The sequence below is a fragment of the Lynx canadensis genome, chromosome E3, assembly GCF_007474595.2.
Source record: "Lynx canadensis isolate LIC74 chromosome E3, mLynCan4.pri.v2, whole genome shotgun sequence".
NCBI lineage: Eukaryota > Metazoa > Chordata > Mammalia > Carnivora > Felidae > Lynx > Lynx canadensis.
The window spans coordinates 17,046,580-17,062,466 of record NC_044318.1 but is presented as its reverse complement, the minus strand read 5'-3'; the positions used below and the strand labels follow the sequence as shown (position 1 = coordinate 17,062,466).

At 38.7% G+C, this 15,887-nt stretch overlaps 1 protein-coding gene across 1 annotated transcript in view; it reads right to left on the bottom strand.

Annotated features, from left to right (window-relative positions):
* The window catches only part of LOC115503744 (ATP-binding cassette sub-family A member 3-like), a 111,004-nt gene that overhangs the window by 75,090 nt on the left and 20,027 nt on the right, over positions 1-15,887 (bottom strand). The gene's annotated exons all lie outside the window — the stretch shown is intronic.

Genomic DNA, 15,887 nt, shown 5'->3' with positions numbered 1-15,887 from the left:
AACCCCACCTCACCTCATTTTTTTAAGTGTAAATGCTTTTTTTAAAGAAGTGAAATAATGTGCTAGTTATTTTTTTGTACAACCAGAAAATAGTGGGATATTGAATATGAGAGGATTTGACTGTCTTGGGTGTCAGCTTAACATTCCATAGATGGGGTAGTTTTTACATCCTATAATACCAAGCATACTAAATGGCAATTTGGAGTCAGTCGTGCATTTAATATGTCTTGAACATTTTAAATTACTTCTATTCCCATGTTGTTTTTGGTAGAATTGTTTCCTAAAGAAAACCACCCCTTGATCTTGGCTCTCCCCATCAGAATCTGATGCATTCTGTAGCATCTTTGTCATGGTAGTCCAGTTTCCTAGTAACTTTGTTAACGTGCTGTAAAAGATTGAAAATTTGAGTATGTAGTGTATATGATACTAAATTGTGAATTAATGGGACTTAACGCTCTAATGGCATATCAACATTTGAAGATATTGATACTTGATATACTGTTAAGGAAAATTTGCCTCCAAATTTTAAGCTGAAAAGTCACTGGAATAACTTTTAGAAAAGAATCACAACTGGGGCCGCTGGGTGGCTCAGTCAGTTAAGTGTCCAACTTCAGCTCAGGTCATGATTTCATGGTTCGTGGGTTCAAGCCCCACATTGGGCTCTGCACTGATAGCTCAGAGCCTGGGGTCTGCTTCAGATTCCGTGTCTCCCTCTTTCTCTGCCCCTCCCTCACTCACACTCTGTCTCTTTTTCTCTCTCTTGAAAATAAACAAACATCAAAAAAATTTTTTTAAAAAGGAAAAGAATCACAACTACATGATTTTTTAGATTTTCAGTAATACATTAAGAGTTCTATACAAATTGAATTTGTGTATATTGATCCTCAGAACAACCAATAAAAACTCAATTATGAAAGAATTTCTTGAAGCACACATACACAAGATAGAACTACCCTATGACCTACCCTATGACCTACCCTATGACCTACCCTATGACCCTATGACCCTATGAACCCAAAAGGGTTCCCTTTCAAACCCTCTAGCCAAAATGAAGAATGGTACAAAATGAACCATTTGGGGTGGAGGGAAAAGGGTTTAATGTGAAGTAAGATTAAGGAGAAACGGTAATAAGGGAAACCAATGAGAGGATTTCTGAAATAGCTGGATGGTGAAAAATCACTAAGAGTTTGCACTGGAAAAGGACATTTTTACACATGGTGAGAAAGAAACAGGATTTAGAAAACAGATAACTAATATCGACAGCTACATAATATTTCCTACTAACAACCAGTATCTCTTTAATCATTGCCACAACCCAGTGTGATAGGAATATTTTTACCACCATTTTACAGGCGAGGCACAGAGAAGTTAAGAAACTTACCTAATAGTTATAGAGGCAGGAAATGGCAACATTCTTAACACTAAACATACTATACTATACTATACTATACTATACTATACTATACTATACTATACTATACTGATAAGATTGAAGTTTCAAGCCTGGGTGATTTGGGGGAGGATAATTTCATTAGCATATCTAGACAACCCAGGAGGAGAGACAATCCCTTGCCCCTTAAAAGAATGATGTTTCTCTCTATACCATTCTGTCTTCATTAAACCCAAGCATCATTGTTGCTTCAGGAAATACATCATATTTCCTCACCCCAATAAACTCGATAAGTAGCAACATCAAAATACCTTAAGAACAGCCTGATACATGGGAAAGAAAGTCGTTTAAAGAAGTGTGTACAAACTTCCAGAATATGAAGTTAATTATGTACATATCCCATTTCCATTGATTTCTACCACCCAAATATTTATTAAACTCTTCCTTCTCTGTTCCTTTATACTAAACCACTTTGACTCAGACCCTCCTTGCTTTTCTCCTGGTCTGTTACAATTACCTCACAACTAGTTCCACACCTTCAGTCTTGATGTCATAGTCAAACTTTGTGTCAGCAAACTATAGCCTATTGGCCAAATCCAGCCCACAGACTACTTTTGTACGTCCTGTGAGCTAAGAATGGCTTTTACATTTCTAGGTGGTAGAAAGAAAGAAAGAAAGCAAGCAAGCAAGCGACAGAGATACATGTGGCCCACAAGCCTAAAACATTCACTACTTTTGTGCTTTCCACAAAATGCTTGCCAACCCTTAATCTAAGCTGTCCTCCACATTCCTTTCCAGAGTCCTTCTTCTGACAATGCACTGATAGGAACATGATTAGGATACAGATAGTCTCAAAGCCAATCCTCCCATGCTGTCTCCTCAGTGAACTCCAGTTGTCTTCCATTGCTCAGACCAAGCATCACACCCTCAGTACTTTAAGAACAACTTTGCCCACACCCCTAGGTTCTTATCATATTAGAAAAGTAGCTCAGTTTATTAGTATTTCCTCAACTAAACCTTTAGGAATTCCATCCTCCCTTTTTAACTGCCATTTGTCGAGTGTTTCCTACAGGTCAGAGATAGACCTAGATAGATAATTCTTAAAATAACATGTCACTTAATCTCCCTGATAGCCTAGAAATTTGGTATTATCTTCAATTTACGTCTGAAGAAATAGGCTATGATCACAGGATTAATACTTGGCAGAGTCAAGATTTAAAGCCAAGATTTATGAAATTCCCTGATAAAGCGTAGGTAACTAATAAATAAGTGAACCAATCAGTGGATAGATGGATGAATCAACAGCTTTCTCTCTGACTTTAGAGCCACTGTTCTTAACCAATGGTCTTAATTTGACTTAATATTGAAAAGCATCTCAAATCTTGGAATTGAGGTGCATCTTCAATTAGTCTAATTCAAGAGCTCATATGATTATTTCCTTGTTGCCCATTGTACTCCAAAGAAGACTCGGGACATTTAATATATGACCTCCTTCCATAACATTCTTGTCAAATAGTCATTTAGTCAATAAAGCTACAGGCCAAATCAAGAATTTAGATAAAAGCAGAACATCAGAAAATTGATAAATGACATAGTGTATACTCCACCCAGTCTATATTTGTATACTGCTATCACAATGTAACTTCACCATTGAATATATATTCAGTATATAATTGAACGTATCATATATTCAATATAATATATTCACATCTATTCACCATTCACACATGAATATGCAATATTCACATTTTGCAATATGTCAAATGTACAGAACACAAATGTATTCCACAGGCCCAAAATGCTACAAAGAAAGTGACATTTCCTTTAATCTGTTTTCCTTTTCCATAACAATGGTCCTGAGGAGGGTAAGTTCAGTTAGAGAAAATATAAGTAAAATTATCGAAGGGAAGACAGTTATAAAAAACCACAAAAAACTATCATAAAAATAAACAGGGGATGGAAACCTCTTAACAAAAATGAGGAAATCATTGAACAAAATATATGCAGATCCGCTGTTATGGTACATCATGATGGCAATATCCAGGGCATGCTGCAGAGCCAGGAACCCTTCCATGATGTACCCTATATGAGAAAGCAAAGATGGTCAAGTTCAGCATACCAAGAAACAGCCAGGCAAACAAACAAGGCAATTTGGGTAATCCCAAGCTTTTAACTCAAAGAACAAAACAACTTCCTAAAACCTGTAGCGACTTGGGACACAAACAGATAATAAATAACATGGAATTGTATCACCATCTTCCCAAAACTAAAATACTGCATGAAAATGGTACAGTTGCTTTATGTGATTTTATCAGCCAAAATAAATGAGAATTTGATACCAGACATAATTCAATACCCGATATCCCAGACATGAAAATAGAAGTAAAAGCTCAAAACAAGAAGTGATACAATCCCATTTACAATAGCATCATAAAGAATAAAATACAGAGGAATAAACTTAACTGAGGAGGTGAAAGACTTATAGACTGAAAGCTAAAAAACAATGCTGAAAGAAATTAAAGATGACACAAGTAAATGTAAAGACATTCCTTGTTCCTGGATTGGAAAACTTACTTAGCCATACTACCTAGAATGACCTACAGATTCAATGCAATCTCTATCAAAATCCCAGTGCACTTGTGATGAGCACTAGGTGTGTTTAAAAGTGTTGAATGACCAAACTGTACACCCAAAACTAATATTATACTGTATGTTAACTAACTGGAATTTAAATAAAACTTTTTTAAAAAACCCCAGTGGCATCTTTTGCAGAAACAGAAAAATGATCTTAAAATCCATATGAAATTGCAAAGAACCTCAAATAGTCTAAATGATCTTCAGCAAAGAGAACACTTGCTCTTGTGAGCTGGAGGCCTCACAATTCCTGGTTTCAAAATATATTGCAAAGTTACAGTAATCAAAATAGTATGGTACAGTAGCAGCATAAAGACACCATAGAGGGACACCTGGTGGCTCAGTCAGTTAAGCATCCAACTCTTGCTTTTGGTTCAGGTTTGTGGGATCAAGCCCTGTATCGGCCACTGTCATTGCAGATCCTGCTTTGGATTCTCCCCCTCAAATAAATAAATAAACATAAAAAAAAAAAGACAGACATAGAGACCAACATAACAGACAGCCCAAAGTAAAATTCTCACATATCTGGTCAAATGACCTTCAACAAGGGCACTAGGAGAGAGGACACACTCTTCAAAACAAATGGTGCTGGATAAACTGGATATCCACATGCAAAATAATGAGGCTGGATCCTTATCTTATACTATATACAAAAGTTAAATCAAAATAGATTAAAGACCTAAACATAATACCTGAAGCTATAAAACTCTAGAAGAAAACATATGGCAAAATCTTTGTGACATTAGATTTGACAGTGATTTACTGGATATGATACCAAAAGCATAGGTGACAAAAGCAGAAGACAGACAAATGAGATGACTTCAAACTGAAAAGCTTGTGCACAGTGAAGGAAACAATCAACAGTGAAAGAGCAATCTATGGAACGGGAGGAAATATTCACAAACCATATAACTGATAGAGGGTTAATATCCAGAATATATAAAGAACTTCTCTAACTCAACAACAAAAATAAGCCTATTAAAAATATGGGCAAAGGACTTGAATACACATTTCTCCAAAGAAAACACAGATGGTCAAAACACACCAGAAAAAGCATTCAATTTCACTAATCATCAGGGAAACGCATATCCAAAGCAAAATGAGATACCACTGCACAACTGTTAGGATGGCCACTACCAAAAAAACCCAGAAAAGAACAAGTGTTAGTGAGGATGTAAAGAAATTGGAATCCTTGTGCACTGTTGGTAGGGATATAAAATGGTGCACAGTACAGAGGTTTCTCAAAATACTAAAATAACAATCATATGATCCAGCAATCCCACTTCTTAGCATATATCCAAAAGAATTGAAAAAAGATCTCAAAGAAATCATTTACATACTCATGTATACTGCAGCATTATTCATAATAGCCAAAGGTGAAAGCAACCCTCCACAAATGAATGGATAAACAAAATGTAGTATACTATTCAGCCTTTAAAAAAGAGCAATTCTGTCATATGCTACAACATAGAGGCATCCTGATGACACTAGGCACAAAAAGACAAGTAATGTGTGATTCCATTTACATTAGGAATCTGATGTAGATACAAAGAAATACAAAGTAGAATCTTGGTTTGCAAGGGACGGAAGGAGAGGAAAATCAGGAATTGTTTAATGGGTAGCATTTCAGGTTTGCAACATTAAAAGTTTTAGAAATGTGTTGCACAATGTGCCTATAATTAACAATGTTGTATTATGTACTTAAAAAGTTAAGAAAGTGAGAGCACCTGGGTGGCTCAGTTGGTTAAGCATCTGATTCCTGAAGCCCAGGTGCCATCTCCTGGTTCATGAGTTTGAGCCCTGCGTTTGGGCTCTGCAAGGACAGAGCGAAGCCTGCTTCAGACTCTCTCTCTCCCTCTCTCTCTGCCCCTCCCCCATGCTCGATCTCGCTCTCTCTCTCTCAAAATAAATATTTTAAAAAAATATATCACTTTTAAATTTCACTGAACTAATTCTGATCTAATTTCACTAATTCTGACAACCTATCCTCAGCTGATTTAATCGGCTAAAGTCCTAATAATTAATATTACAGAACCTTAGTGTAAGGGACCTAAAGGTCACCTAGTCCAAACATTCGTTTTCAGAAGAAGAAACTTGACAAAGAAGAAACCCTGATTATTTAGGATCATAAAGCTACTGATTAACACAGTCTGAACAAAAAACACCAAGTCACCTAACTCCCAGTCACCACACTCTAATGAAAGAGTATCCCTAAATATCAATTTTTTTTTTTTTTTGGCTCCCAGGTTTCATTTTTTTTTAATATATGAAGTTTATTGTCAAATTGGTTTCCATACAACACCCAGTGCTCATCCCAAAAGGTGCCCTCCTCAATACCCATCACCGCCCTACCCCTCCCTCCCACCCCCCATCAACCCTCAGTTTGTTCTCACTTTTTAAGAGTCTCTTATGCTTTGGCTCTCTCCCACTCTAACCTCTTTTTTTTCTTCCTTCCCCTACCCCATGGGTTTCTGTTAAGTTTCTCAGGATCCACATAAGAGTGAAACCATATGGTATCTGTCTTTCTCTGTATGGCTTATTTCACTTAGCATAACACCCTCCAGTTCCATCCATGTTGCTACAAAGGGCCATATTTCATTGTTTCTCATTGCCACGTAGTACTTCATTGTGTATATAAACCACAATTTCTTTATCCATTCATCAGTTGATGGACATTTAGGCTCTTTCCACAATTTGGCTATTGTTGAGAGTGCTGCTATAAACATTGGGGTACAAGTGCCCCTATGCATCAGTACTCCTGTGTCCCTTGGGTAAATTCCTAGCAGTGCTACTGCTGGGTCATAGGGTAGGTCTATTTTTAATTTTATGAGGAAACTCCACACTGTTTTCCAGACTGGCTGCACCAATTTGCATTCCCATCAACAGTGCAAGAGGGTTCCCGTTTCTCCACATCCTCTCCAGCATCTATAGTCTCCTGATTTGTTCATTTTGGCCACTCTGACTGGCGTGAGGTGATATCTGAGTGTGGTTTGATTTGTATTTCCCTGATAAGGAGCGATGTTGAGCATCTTTTCATGTGCCTGTTGGCCATCCGGATGTCTTCTTTAGAGAAGTGTCTATTCATGTTTTCTGCCCATTTCTTCACTGGGTTATTTGTTTTTCGGGTGTGGAGTTTGGTGAGCTCTTTATAGATTTTTGGATACTAGCCCTTTGTCTGATATGTCATTTGCAAATATCTTTTCCCATTCCGTTGGTGGCCTTTTAGTTTTGTTGGTTGTTTCCTTTGCTGTGCAGAAGCTTTTTATCTTCATAAGGTCCCAGTAGTTCATTTTTGCTTTTAATTCCCTTGCCTTTGGGGATGTGTCAAGTAATAAATTGCTACGGCTGAGGTCAGAGAGGTCTTTTCCTGCTTTCTCCTCTAGGGTTTTGATGGTTTCCTGTCTCGCATTCAGGTCCTTTATCAATTTTGAGTTTATTTTTGTGAATGATGTGAGAAAGCAGTCTAGTTTCAATCTTCTGCATGTTGCTGTCCAGTTCTCCCAGCACCATTTGTTAAAGAGACTGTCTTTTTTCCATTGGATATTCTTTCCTGCTTTGTCAAAGATGAGTTGGCCATACTTTTGTGGGTCTAGTTCTGGGGTTTCTATTCTATTCCATTGGTCTATGTGTCTGTTTTTGTGCCCATACCATGCTGTCTTGATGATGACAGCTTTGTAGTAGAGGCTAAAGTCTGGGATTGTGATGCCTCCTGCTTTGGTCTTCTTCTTCAAAATTCCTTTGGCTATTCGGGGCCTTTTGTGGTTCCATATGAATTTTAGGATTGCTTGTTCTAGTTTCGAGAAGAATGCTGGTGCAATTTTGATTGGGATTGCATTGAATGTGTAGATAGCTTTGGGTAGTATTGACATTTTGACAATATTTATTCTTCCAATCCATGAGCAGGGAATGTTTTTCCATTTCTTTATATCTTCTTCAATTTCCTTCCTAAGCTTTCTATAGTTTTCAGCATACAGATCTTTTACATCTTTGGTTAGATTTATCCCTAGGTATTGTATGTTTCTTGGTGCAATTGTGAATGGGATCAGCTTCTTTATTTGTCTTTCTGTTGCTTCATTGTTAGTGTATAAGAATGCAACTGATTTCTGTATATTGATTTTGTATTCTGCAACTTTGCTGAATTCATGTCTTACTTCTAGCAGACTTTTGGTGGAGTCTATCAGATTTTCCAAGTATAATATCGTGTCATCTGCAAAAAGTGAACGCTTGACTTCATCTTTGCCAATTTTGATGCTTTGATTTCCTTTTGTTATCTGATTGCTGATGCTAGCAGGTCCAACACTATGTTAAACAACAGCGGTGAGAGTGGACATCCCTGTCGTGTTCCTGATCTCAGGGAAAAAGCTCTCAGTTTTTCCCCGTTTAGGATGATGTTAGCTGTGGGCTTTTCATAAATGGCTTTGATGATCTTTAAGTATGTTCCTTGTATCCCGACTTTCTCAAGGATTTTTATTAAGAAAGGATGCTGAATTTTGTCAAATGCTTTTTCTGCATCGATTGACAGGATCATATGGTTCTTATATTTTCTTTTGTTAATGTGATGTATCACGTTGATTGATTTGAGAATGTTGAACCAGCCCTGCATCCCAGGATGAATCCCACTTGATCATGGTGAACAATTCTCTTTACATGCTGTTGAATTTGATTTGCTAGTATTTTATTGAGAATTTTTGCATCCATATTCATCAGGGATATTGGCCTGTAGTTCTCTTTTTTTACTTGGATCTCTGTCTGGTTTAGGAATCAAAGTAATACTGGCTTCATAGAATGAGTCTGGAAGTTTTCCTTCCCTTTCTATTTCTTGGAATAGCTTGAGAAGGATAGGTATTATCTCTGCTTTCAACGTCTGGTAGAACTCCCCTGGGAAGCCATCTGGTCCTGGACTCTTATTTGTTGGGAGATTTTTGATAACTGATTCAATTTCTTCACTGGTTATGGGTCTGTTCAAGCTTTCTATTTCCTCCTGATTGAGTTTTGGAAGTGTGTGGGTGTTTAGGAATTTGTCCATTTTTTCCAGGTTGTCCAGTTTGTTGGCATATAATTTTTCCTAGTATTCCCTGATAATTGCTTGTATTTCTGAGGGATTGGTTGTAATAATGCCATTTTCATTCATGATTTTATCTATTTGGGTCATCTCCCTTTGCTTTTTGAGAAGCCTGGCTAGAGGTTTATCAATTGTGTTTATTTTTTCAAAAAACCAACTCTTGGTTTCATTGATCTGCTCTACAGTTTTTTAGATTCTATATTGTTTATTTCTGCTCTGATCTTTATTATTTCTCTTCTTCTGCTGGGTTTAGGCTGTCTTTGCCGTTCTGCTTCTATTTCCTTTAGGTGTGCTTTAGATTTTGTATTTGGGATTTTTCTTGTTTCTTGAGATAGGCCTGGATTGCAATGTATTTTCCTCTCAGGACTGCCTTCGCTGCATCCCAAAGCGTTTGGATTGTTGTATTTTCATTTTCATTTGTTTCCATATATTTTTTAATGTTCTCTAATTGCCTGGTTGACCCACTCATTCTTTAGTAGGGTGTTCTTTAACCTCCATGCTTTTGGAGGTTTTCCAGACTTTTTCCTGTGGTTGATTTCAAGAGTCATGGCATTGTGGTCTGAAAGTATGCATGGTATGATCTCAATTCTCGTACACTTATGAAGGGCTCTTTTGTGACCCAGTATGTGATCTATCTTGGAGAATGTTCCATGTGCACTCGAGAAGAAAGTATATTCTGTTGCTTTGGGATGCAGAGTTCTAAATATATCTGTCAAGTCCATCTGATCCAATGTATCATTCAGGGCCCTTGTTTCTTTATGGACCGTGTGTCTAGATGATCTATCCATTTCCGTAAGTGGGGTGTTAAAGTCCCCTGCAATTACCACATTCTTATCAATAAGGTTGCTTATGTTTGTGATGAATTGTTTTATATATTTGGGGGCTCCCGTATTCAGTGCATAGACATTTCTAATTGTTAGCTCTTCCTGATGGATAGACCCTGTGATTATTATATAATGTCCATCTTCATCTCTTGTTACAACCTTTAATTTAAAGTCTAGTTTGTCTGATACAAGTATGGCTACTCCAGCTTTATTTTGACTTCCAGTAGCATGATAAATAGTTCTCCATCCCCTCACTTTCAATCTGAAGGTGTCCTCAGGTCTAAAATGAGTCTCTTGTAGGCAGCAAATAGATGGGTCTTGTTTTTCTTTATCCATTCTGATACCCTGTGTCTTTTGGTTGGCACATTTAGTCCATTTATGTTCAGTGTTATTAAAGAAAGATATGGGTTTGGAGTCATTGTGATGTCTGTAGGTTTCATGCTTGTAGCGATGTCTCTGGTACTTTGTCTCACAAGATCCCCCTTAGGATCTCTTGTAGGGCTGGTTTAGTGGTGACGAATTCCTTCAGTTTTTGTTTGTTTGAGAAGACCTTTATCTCTCCTTCTATTCTAAATGACTGACTTGCTGGATAAAGGATTCTTGACTGCATATTTTTTCTGTTCATCATATTGAAGATCTCCTGCCATTCCTTTCTGGCCTGTCAAGTTTCAGTAGAGAGATCGGTCATGAGTCTTATAGGTCTCCCTTTATATGTTAGAGCACGTTTATCCCTAGCTGCTTTGAGAATGTTCTCTTTATCCTTGTATTTTGCCAGTTTCACTATGATATGTCGTGCAGAAGATCAATTCAAGTTACGTCTGAAGGGAGTTCTCTGTGCCTCTTGGATTTCAATGCCTTTTTCCTTCCCCAGATCAGGGAAGTTCTCAGCTATGATTTCTTCAAGTACACCTTCATCACCTTTCCCTCTCTCTTCCTCCTCTGGAATACTGATTATGCGTAGATTATTTCTCTTTAGTGCATCACTTAGTTCTCTAATTTTCCCTCATACTCCTGGATTTTTTTTCTCTTTTTCTCAGCTTCCTCTTTTTCCATGATTTTATCTTGTAGTTCACCTATTCTCTCCTCCGCCTCTTCAATCCGAGCTGTGGTTGTCTCCATTTTATTTTGCAGCTCATTAATAGCATTTTTTAGCTCCTCCTGGCTGTTCCTTAATTCCTTGATCTCTGTAGCAATAGATTCTCTGCTGTCCTTTATACTGTTTTCAAGCCCAGTGACTAATTTTATGACTATTACTCTAAATTCACTTTCTGTTATATTTTTTAAATCCTTTTTGATCAGTTCGTTAGCTGTCGTTATTTCCTGGACGTTTTTTTGAGGGGAATTCTTCCATTTCGTCATTTTGGATAGTCCCTGGAGTGGTGCGGAACTGCAGGGCACTTCCCTGTGCTGTCTTGAATAACTGGAGTTGATGGGCGGGGCCACAGTCAGACCTGATGTCTGCCCCCAGCCCACCGCTGGGGGCCACAGTCAGACTGGTGTGTACCTTCTCTTTCGCTCTCCTAGGGGTGGGATTCACTGTGGGGTGGCATGGCCTGTCTGGGCTACTTGCACACTGCCAGGCTTGTGGTTCTGGGGATCTGGCATATTAGCTGCAGTGGATGGGAAAGGTGCACAGGGGTGGGAGGGGCAGGCTCAGCTCGCTTATCCTTCAGAGATCTGCTTCAGAGGGGCCCTGCAGCACCGGGAGGGAGTCAGACCTGCTGAAGGGATATATCCACAGAAGCACAGCGTTGGGTGTTTGCGCGGTGCAAGCAAGTTCCCTGGCAGGAACTGGTTCCCTTTGGGATTTTGGCTGGGGGATGGGCGAGGGAGAAGGCACTGGTGAGCGCCTTTGTTCCCCACCAAGCTGGGCTCTGTCATCCGTGGCTCAACAACTCTCCTTCCCGTTGTCCTCCAGCCCTCCCATTCTCCAAGCAGAGCTGTTAGCTTATAACCTTCCAGATGTTAAGACCTGCCTGCTGTCAGAACACACTCCGTCTGGCCCCTCCGCTTTTGCCAGCCAGACTCAGGGGCTCTACTTTGCTGGTGGGCCGCCCCTCCACCCCGGCTCCCTCCCGCCAGTCCGTGTAGCACGCACCGCCTCTCCGCCCTTCCTACTGTCTTCTGTCTTCCGTGGGCCTCTCGTCTACGCTTGGCTCTGGAGAGTCCGTTCTGCCAGTCTTCTGGTGGTTTTCTGGGTTATTTAGGCAGGTGTAGGTGTAATCTAAGCGATCAGCAGGATGCAGTGAGCCCAGCGTCCTCCTACGCCGTCATCTTCCTTCTGGTACCTTGAGTTCAAATCCTAACTCTCTCACAAGGTATATAATTTTCAGCAAAATAATTAGTCTATAGCTGCTTATCAACTGTAAAATCAGAAAAATCACAATATTTACCTTATAAGGTGTTCCCTGGGGTGATCTGCTACTATGGAGAGGGTGGCTAAAAGGCTATGTACTTTTCAGAAGTTGTGATAAAATACACATAACATAAAATTTGCCATTTTAACCATTTTTAAGCATTTCACGGCCTCATAGGTCTTTCGGAATCCAAAGTAGACTTCGAGATATGCTAAGGGGGGAGAAGGATGTGGCGTCCATTGCATCAGTACTAAGAGGTGTCGCATCCTTTCAGTGAGTGAATCAGAAAGAATAACCAGGGAATGCAGCAAGGAAGAGCATCACAAGTACTTCTGAACTTTCAGTGGCAAGCACTCATAGTAACACGGTTTCTGGCCAGGAGACCACAATGAAGGGTGCATACAACACCCAGTGCTCATCCCAACAAGTGCCCTCCTCAATGCCCATCATTGATATTCCCCACCCCCCAACCCTCAGTTTGTTCTCTGTATTTAAGAGTCTCTTATGGTTGGCTTCCCACTCTGTTACTTATTTTTCCTTCTCTTCCCCTACGGTCTTCTATTAAGTTTTTCAAATTCCACATGTGAGTAAAAACATATGATATCTGTCTTTCTCTGACTGACTTATTCTACTTAGCATAATACCCTCTAGTTCCATCCATGTTGTTGCAAATGGCAAGATTTTATTCTTTTTCATTGCCAAGTACTATTGCACTGTATACACACACACACACACACACACACACACCACATCTTCTTTATCCATTCATCAGTTCATGGACATTTGGGCTCTTTCCATAATTTAGCTATTGTTGATACAGCTGCTATAAATATTGGGGTGCACATACCCCTTCAAATCAGCGTTTTATATTCTTAGAATAAATTCCTAGTAGGCTATTGCAGGGTCATAGAGTAGTTCTATTTTTAATTTTTTGACAAATCTCCATACTATTTTTCAGAGTGGCTGCACCAGTTTGCATTCCCACCAACAGTGCAAGACGGTTCCCCTTTCTCCACATCTTCACCAACATCTGTTGTTTCCTGAGTTGTTAATTTTAGCCACTCTGACCAGTGTGAGGTGGTATCTAAATGTGGTTTGATTTGTATTTCCCTGATGATGAGTGATACTGAACATCTTTTATGTGTCTGTTTGCCATCTGGATGTCTTCTTTGGAAAAGTGTCTATTCATGTCTTCTGCCCATTTCTTCACTGGGTTATTTGTTTTTCAGGTGTTGAGTTCAGTAAGTTCTTTATAGATTTTTATCCATTTACCCAATGTCATTTGCAAACATCTCCCATTCTGTCAGTTGCCTTTTAGTTTTGTTGATTGTTTCCTTTGCTGTGCAGAAAACTTTTACTTTCATGAGGTACCAATAGTTCATTGACATGACCAATAGTTTGACCAATAGTTCAGAGACATGTCAAGTAAGAAGTTGCTGCAGCTGGATCAAAGAGGTTGTTGCCTGTTTTCTCCTTGAGGATTTTGATGGTTTCCTGTCTCACATTTAGGTCTTTAATCCATTTTGAATTTATTTTTGTGTATGATGTAAGTAAGTGGTCCAGGTTCATTCTTCTGCATGTTGCTATCCTGTTCTCCCAGCACCATTTGCTAAAAAGACCGTCTTTTTTCCATTGGATACTCTTTTGTGCTTTGTTGCAGATTAGTTGGCCATATATTTGTGGGTCTATTTCTGGGTTCTCTATTCTGTTCCACTGGTCTATGTGTCTATTTTTGTGCCACGCTATACTGTCTTGATGATTCCAACTTTGTAATACAGGCTAAAGTCTGGGATTCTGATGCCTCCAGCTTTGGTTTTCTTTTTCAACATTACTTTGGCTATTTGAGGTCTTTTGTGCTTCCATACAAATTTTAGGACCTTTTGTTCTAACTCTGTGAAGAATGCTAGTGCTATGTTGATTGGACTTGAACTGAATGCATAGATTGCTTTGGGTAGTATTGACATTTTAACGATATTTATTCTTCTAATCCATGAGCATGGAATGATTTTCCATTTCTTTGTGTCCCCTTCAATTTCTTTCATAAGCTTTCCATAGTTTTCAGCGTACAGATCTTTTACCTCTTTGATTACATTTATTCCTAGGTATTTTATAGTTCTTGATGCAATTGTAAATGGGATCGATAACTTGATATTTCTTTCTGTTGCTTCATTATTGGTGCATAGAAATGCAACTGATTTCTGTACATTGATTTTATCTCCTGTGGTTTTGTGAATTCATGGATCAGTTCTAGCAGTTTTTTGGTTGAGTCTTTTGGGTTTTCCATGTAGAGCATCATGTCATCTGCAAAAAGTGAAATTTTGACTTCTTCTTTGCCAATTTAGATACTTTTTATTTCTTTTTGTTGCCTGGTTGGTGAGGCTAGGACTTCCAACACTATGTTAAACAACAGTGGTGAGAGTGGGCATCCCTGTGTGTTCCCAATCTCAGGCGGAAAGCTCTCAGTTTTTCCCCATTGAGGATGATATTAGTTGTGGGCGTTTCATGTATGGCTTTTATGATGTTATGTTTCTTCTATCCCTAATTTCTTGAGGGTTTTTATTAAGAGGGGATGCTGTATTTTGTCAAATGCTTTTACCTCATCTACTAACAGGATCATACGGTTCTTATCCTCTCTTCTATTAATGTGATGTATCATGGTGATTGATTCATGAATATTAAGCCAGGCTTGTAGCCCAGGAATGAATCCCACTTGATCATGGTGAGTAATTATTTTAGTGTACTGTTGAATTCCCTTAGCCAGTATCTTGTTGAGAATTTTTCATCCATATACATCAGGGATAATGGCCTGTAATTCTCCTCTTTAGGGAGGTCTTTGGTTTTAGAATCAAGGTAATGCTGGCTTCATAGTCTGCATCTGGCAGCTTTCCTTCTTTTTCTTTTCTTTTTTTTTTTTTTGGAACAGTCTGAGAAGACAAGGTATTAACTCTGCTTTAAGTGTCTGGTAGAATTCCCCCGGGAAGCCATCTGGCCCAGGACTTTTATTTGTTGAGAGTTTTGTGATAACTGATTCAATTTCTTCTCTGATTATGGGTTTGTTCAAATTTTCTATTTCTTCCTGTTTCAGTTTTGGTAGTGTGTGAGTGTCTAGGAATTTGTCCATGTTTTCCAGATTTCCAGTTTGTTGGCATATAATTTTTCATAGTATTCTCTAATAATTGTTTGCATTTCTGTGGGTGTTGGTGTGATCTCTCCTCTTTCATTCGTGATTCTATTTGGGTCCTCTCTCCTTTTTGAGAAGTCTGGCTAGGGGGTTATCAATTTTGTTTATTCTTTCAACAAACTAATTCTTTGATTCATTGATCTGTTCTACTGGTTTTTTTGGATTCTGTATTGTTTATTTCTGCTCTAATCTTTATTATTTCTCTTCCTCTGCTGGCTTTGGGTTTTATTTGCTGCTGCCTCTCTAGTTCCTTTAGCTATGAGGTTACATTCAAATTTGGGACCTTTCTTGCTTCCTGAGATAGGCTGGAACTGCAATGTATTATCCTCTTAGGACTGCCTTTGCTGCACCCCAACGGGCTTAGACTGCCATGTTTCCATTTTTATTTGCTTCCATGTGTTTTTTTAATTTCTTCGTTAATTTTCTGGTTGACCCATTC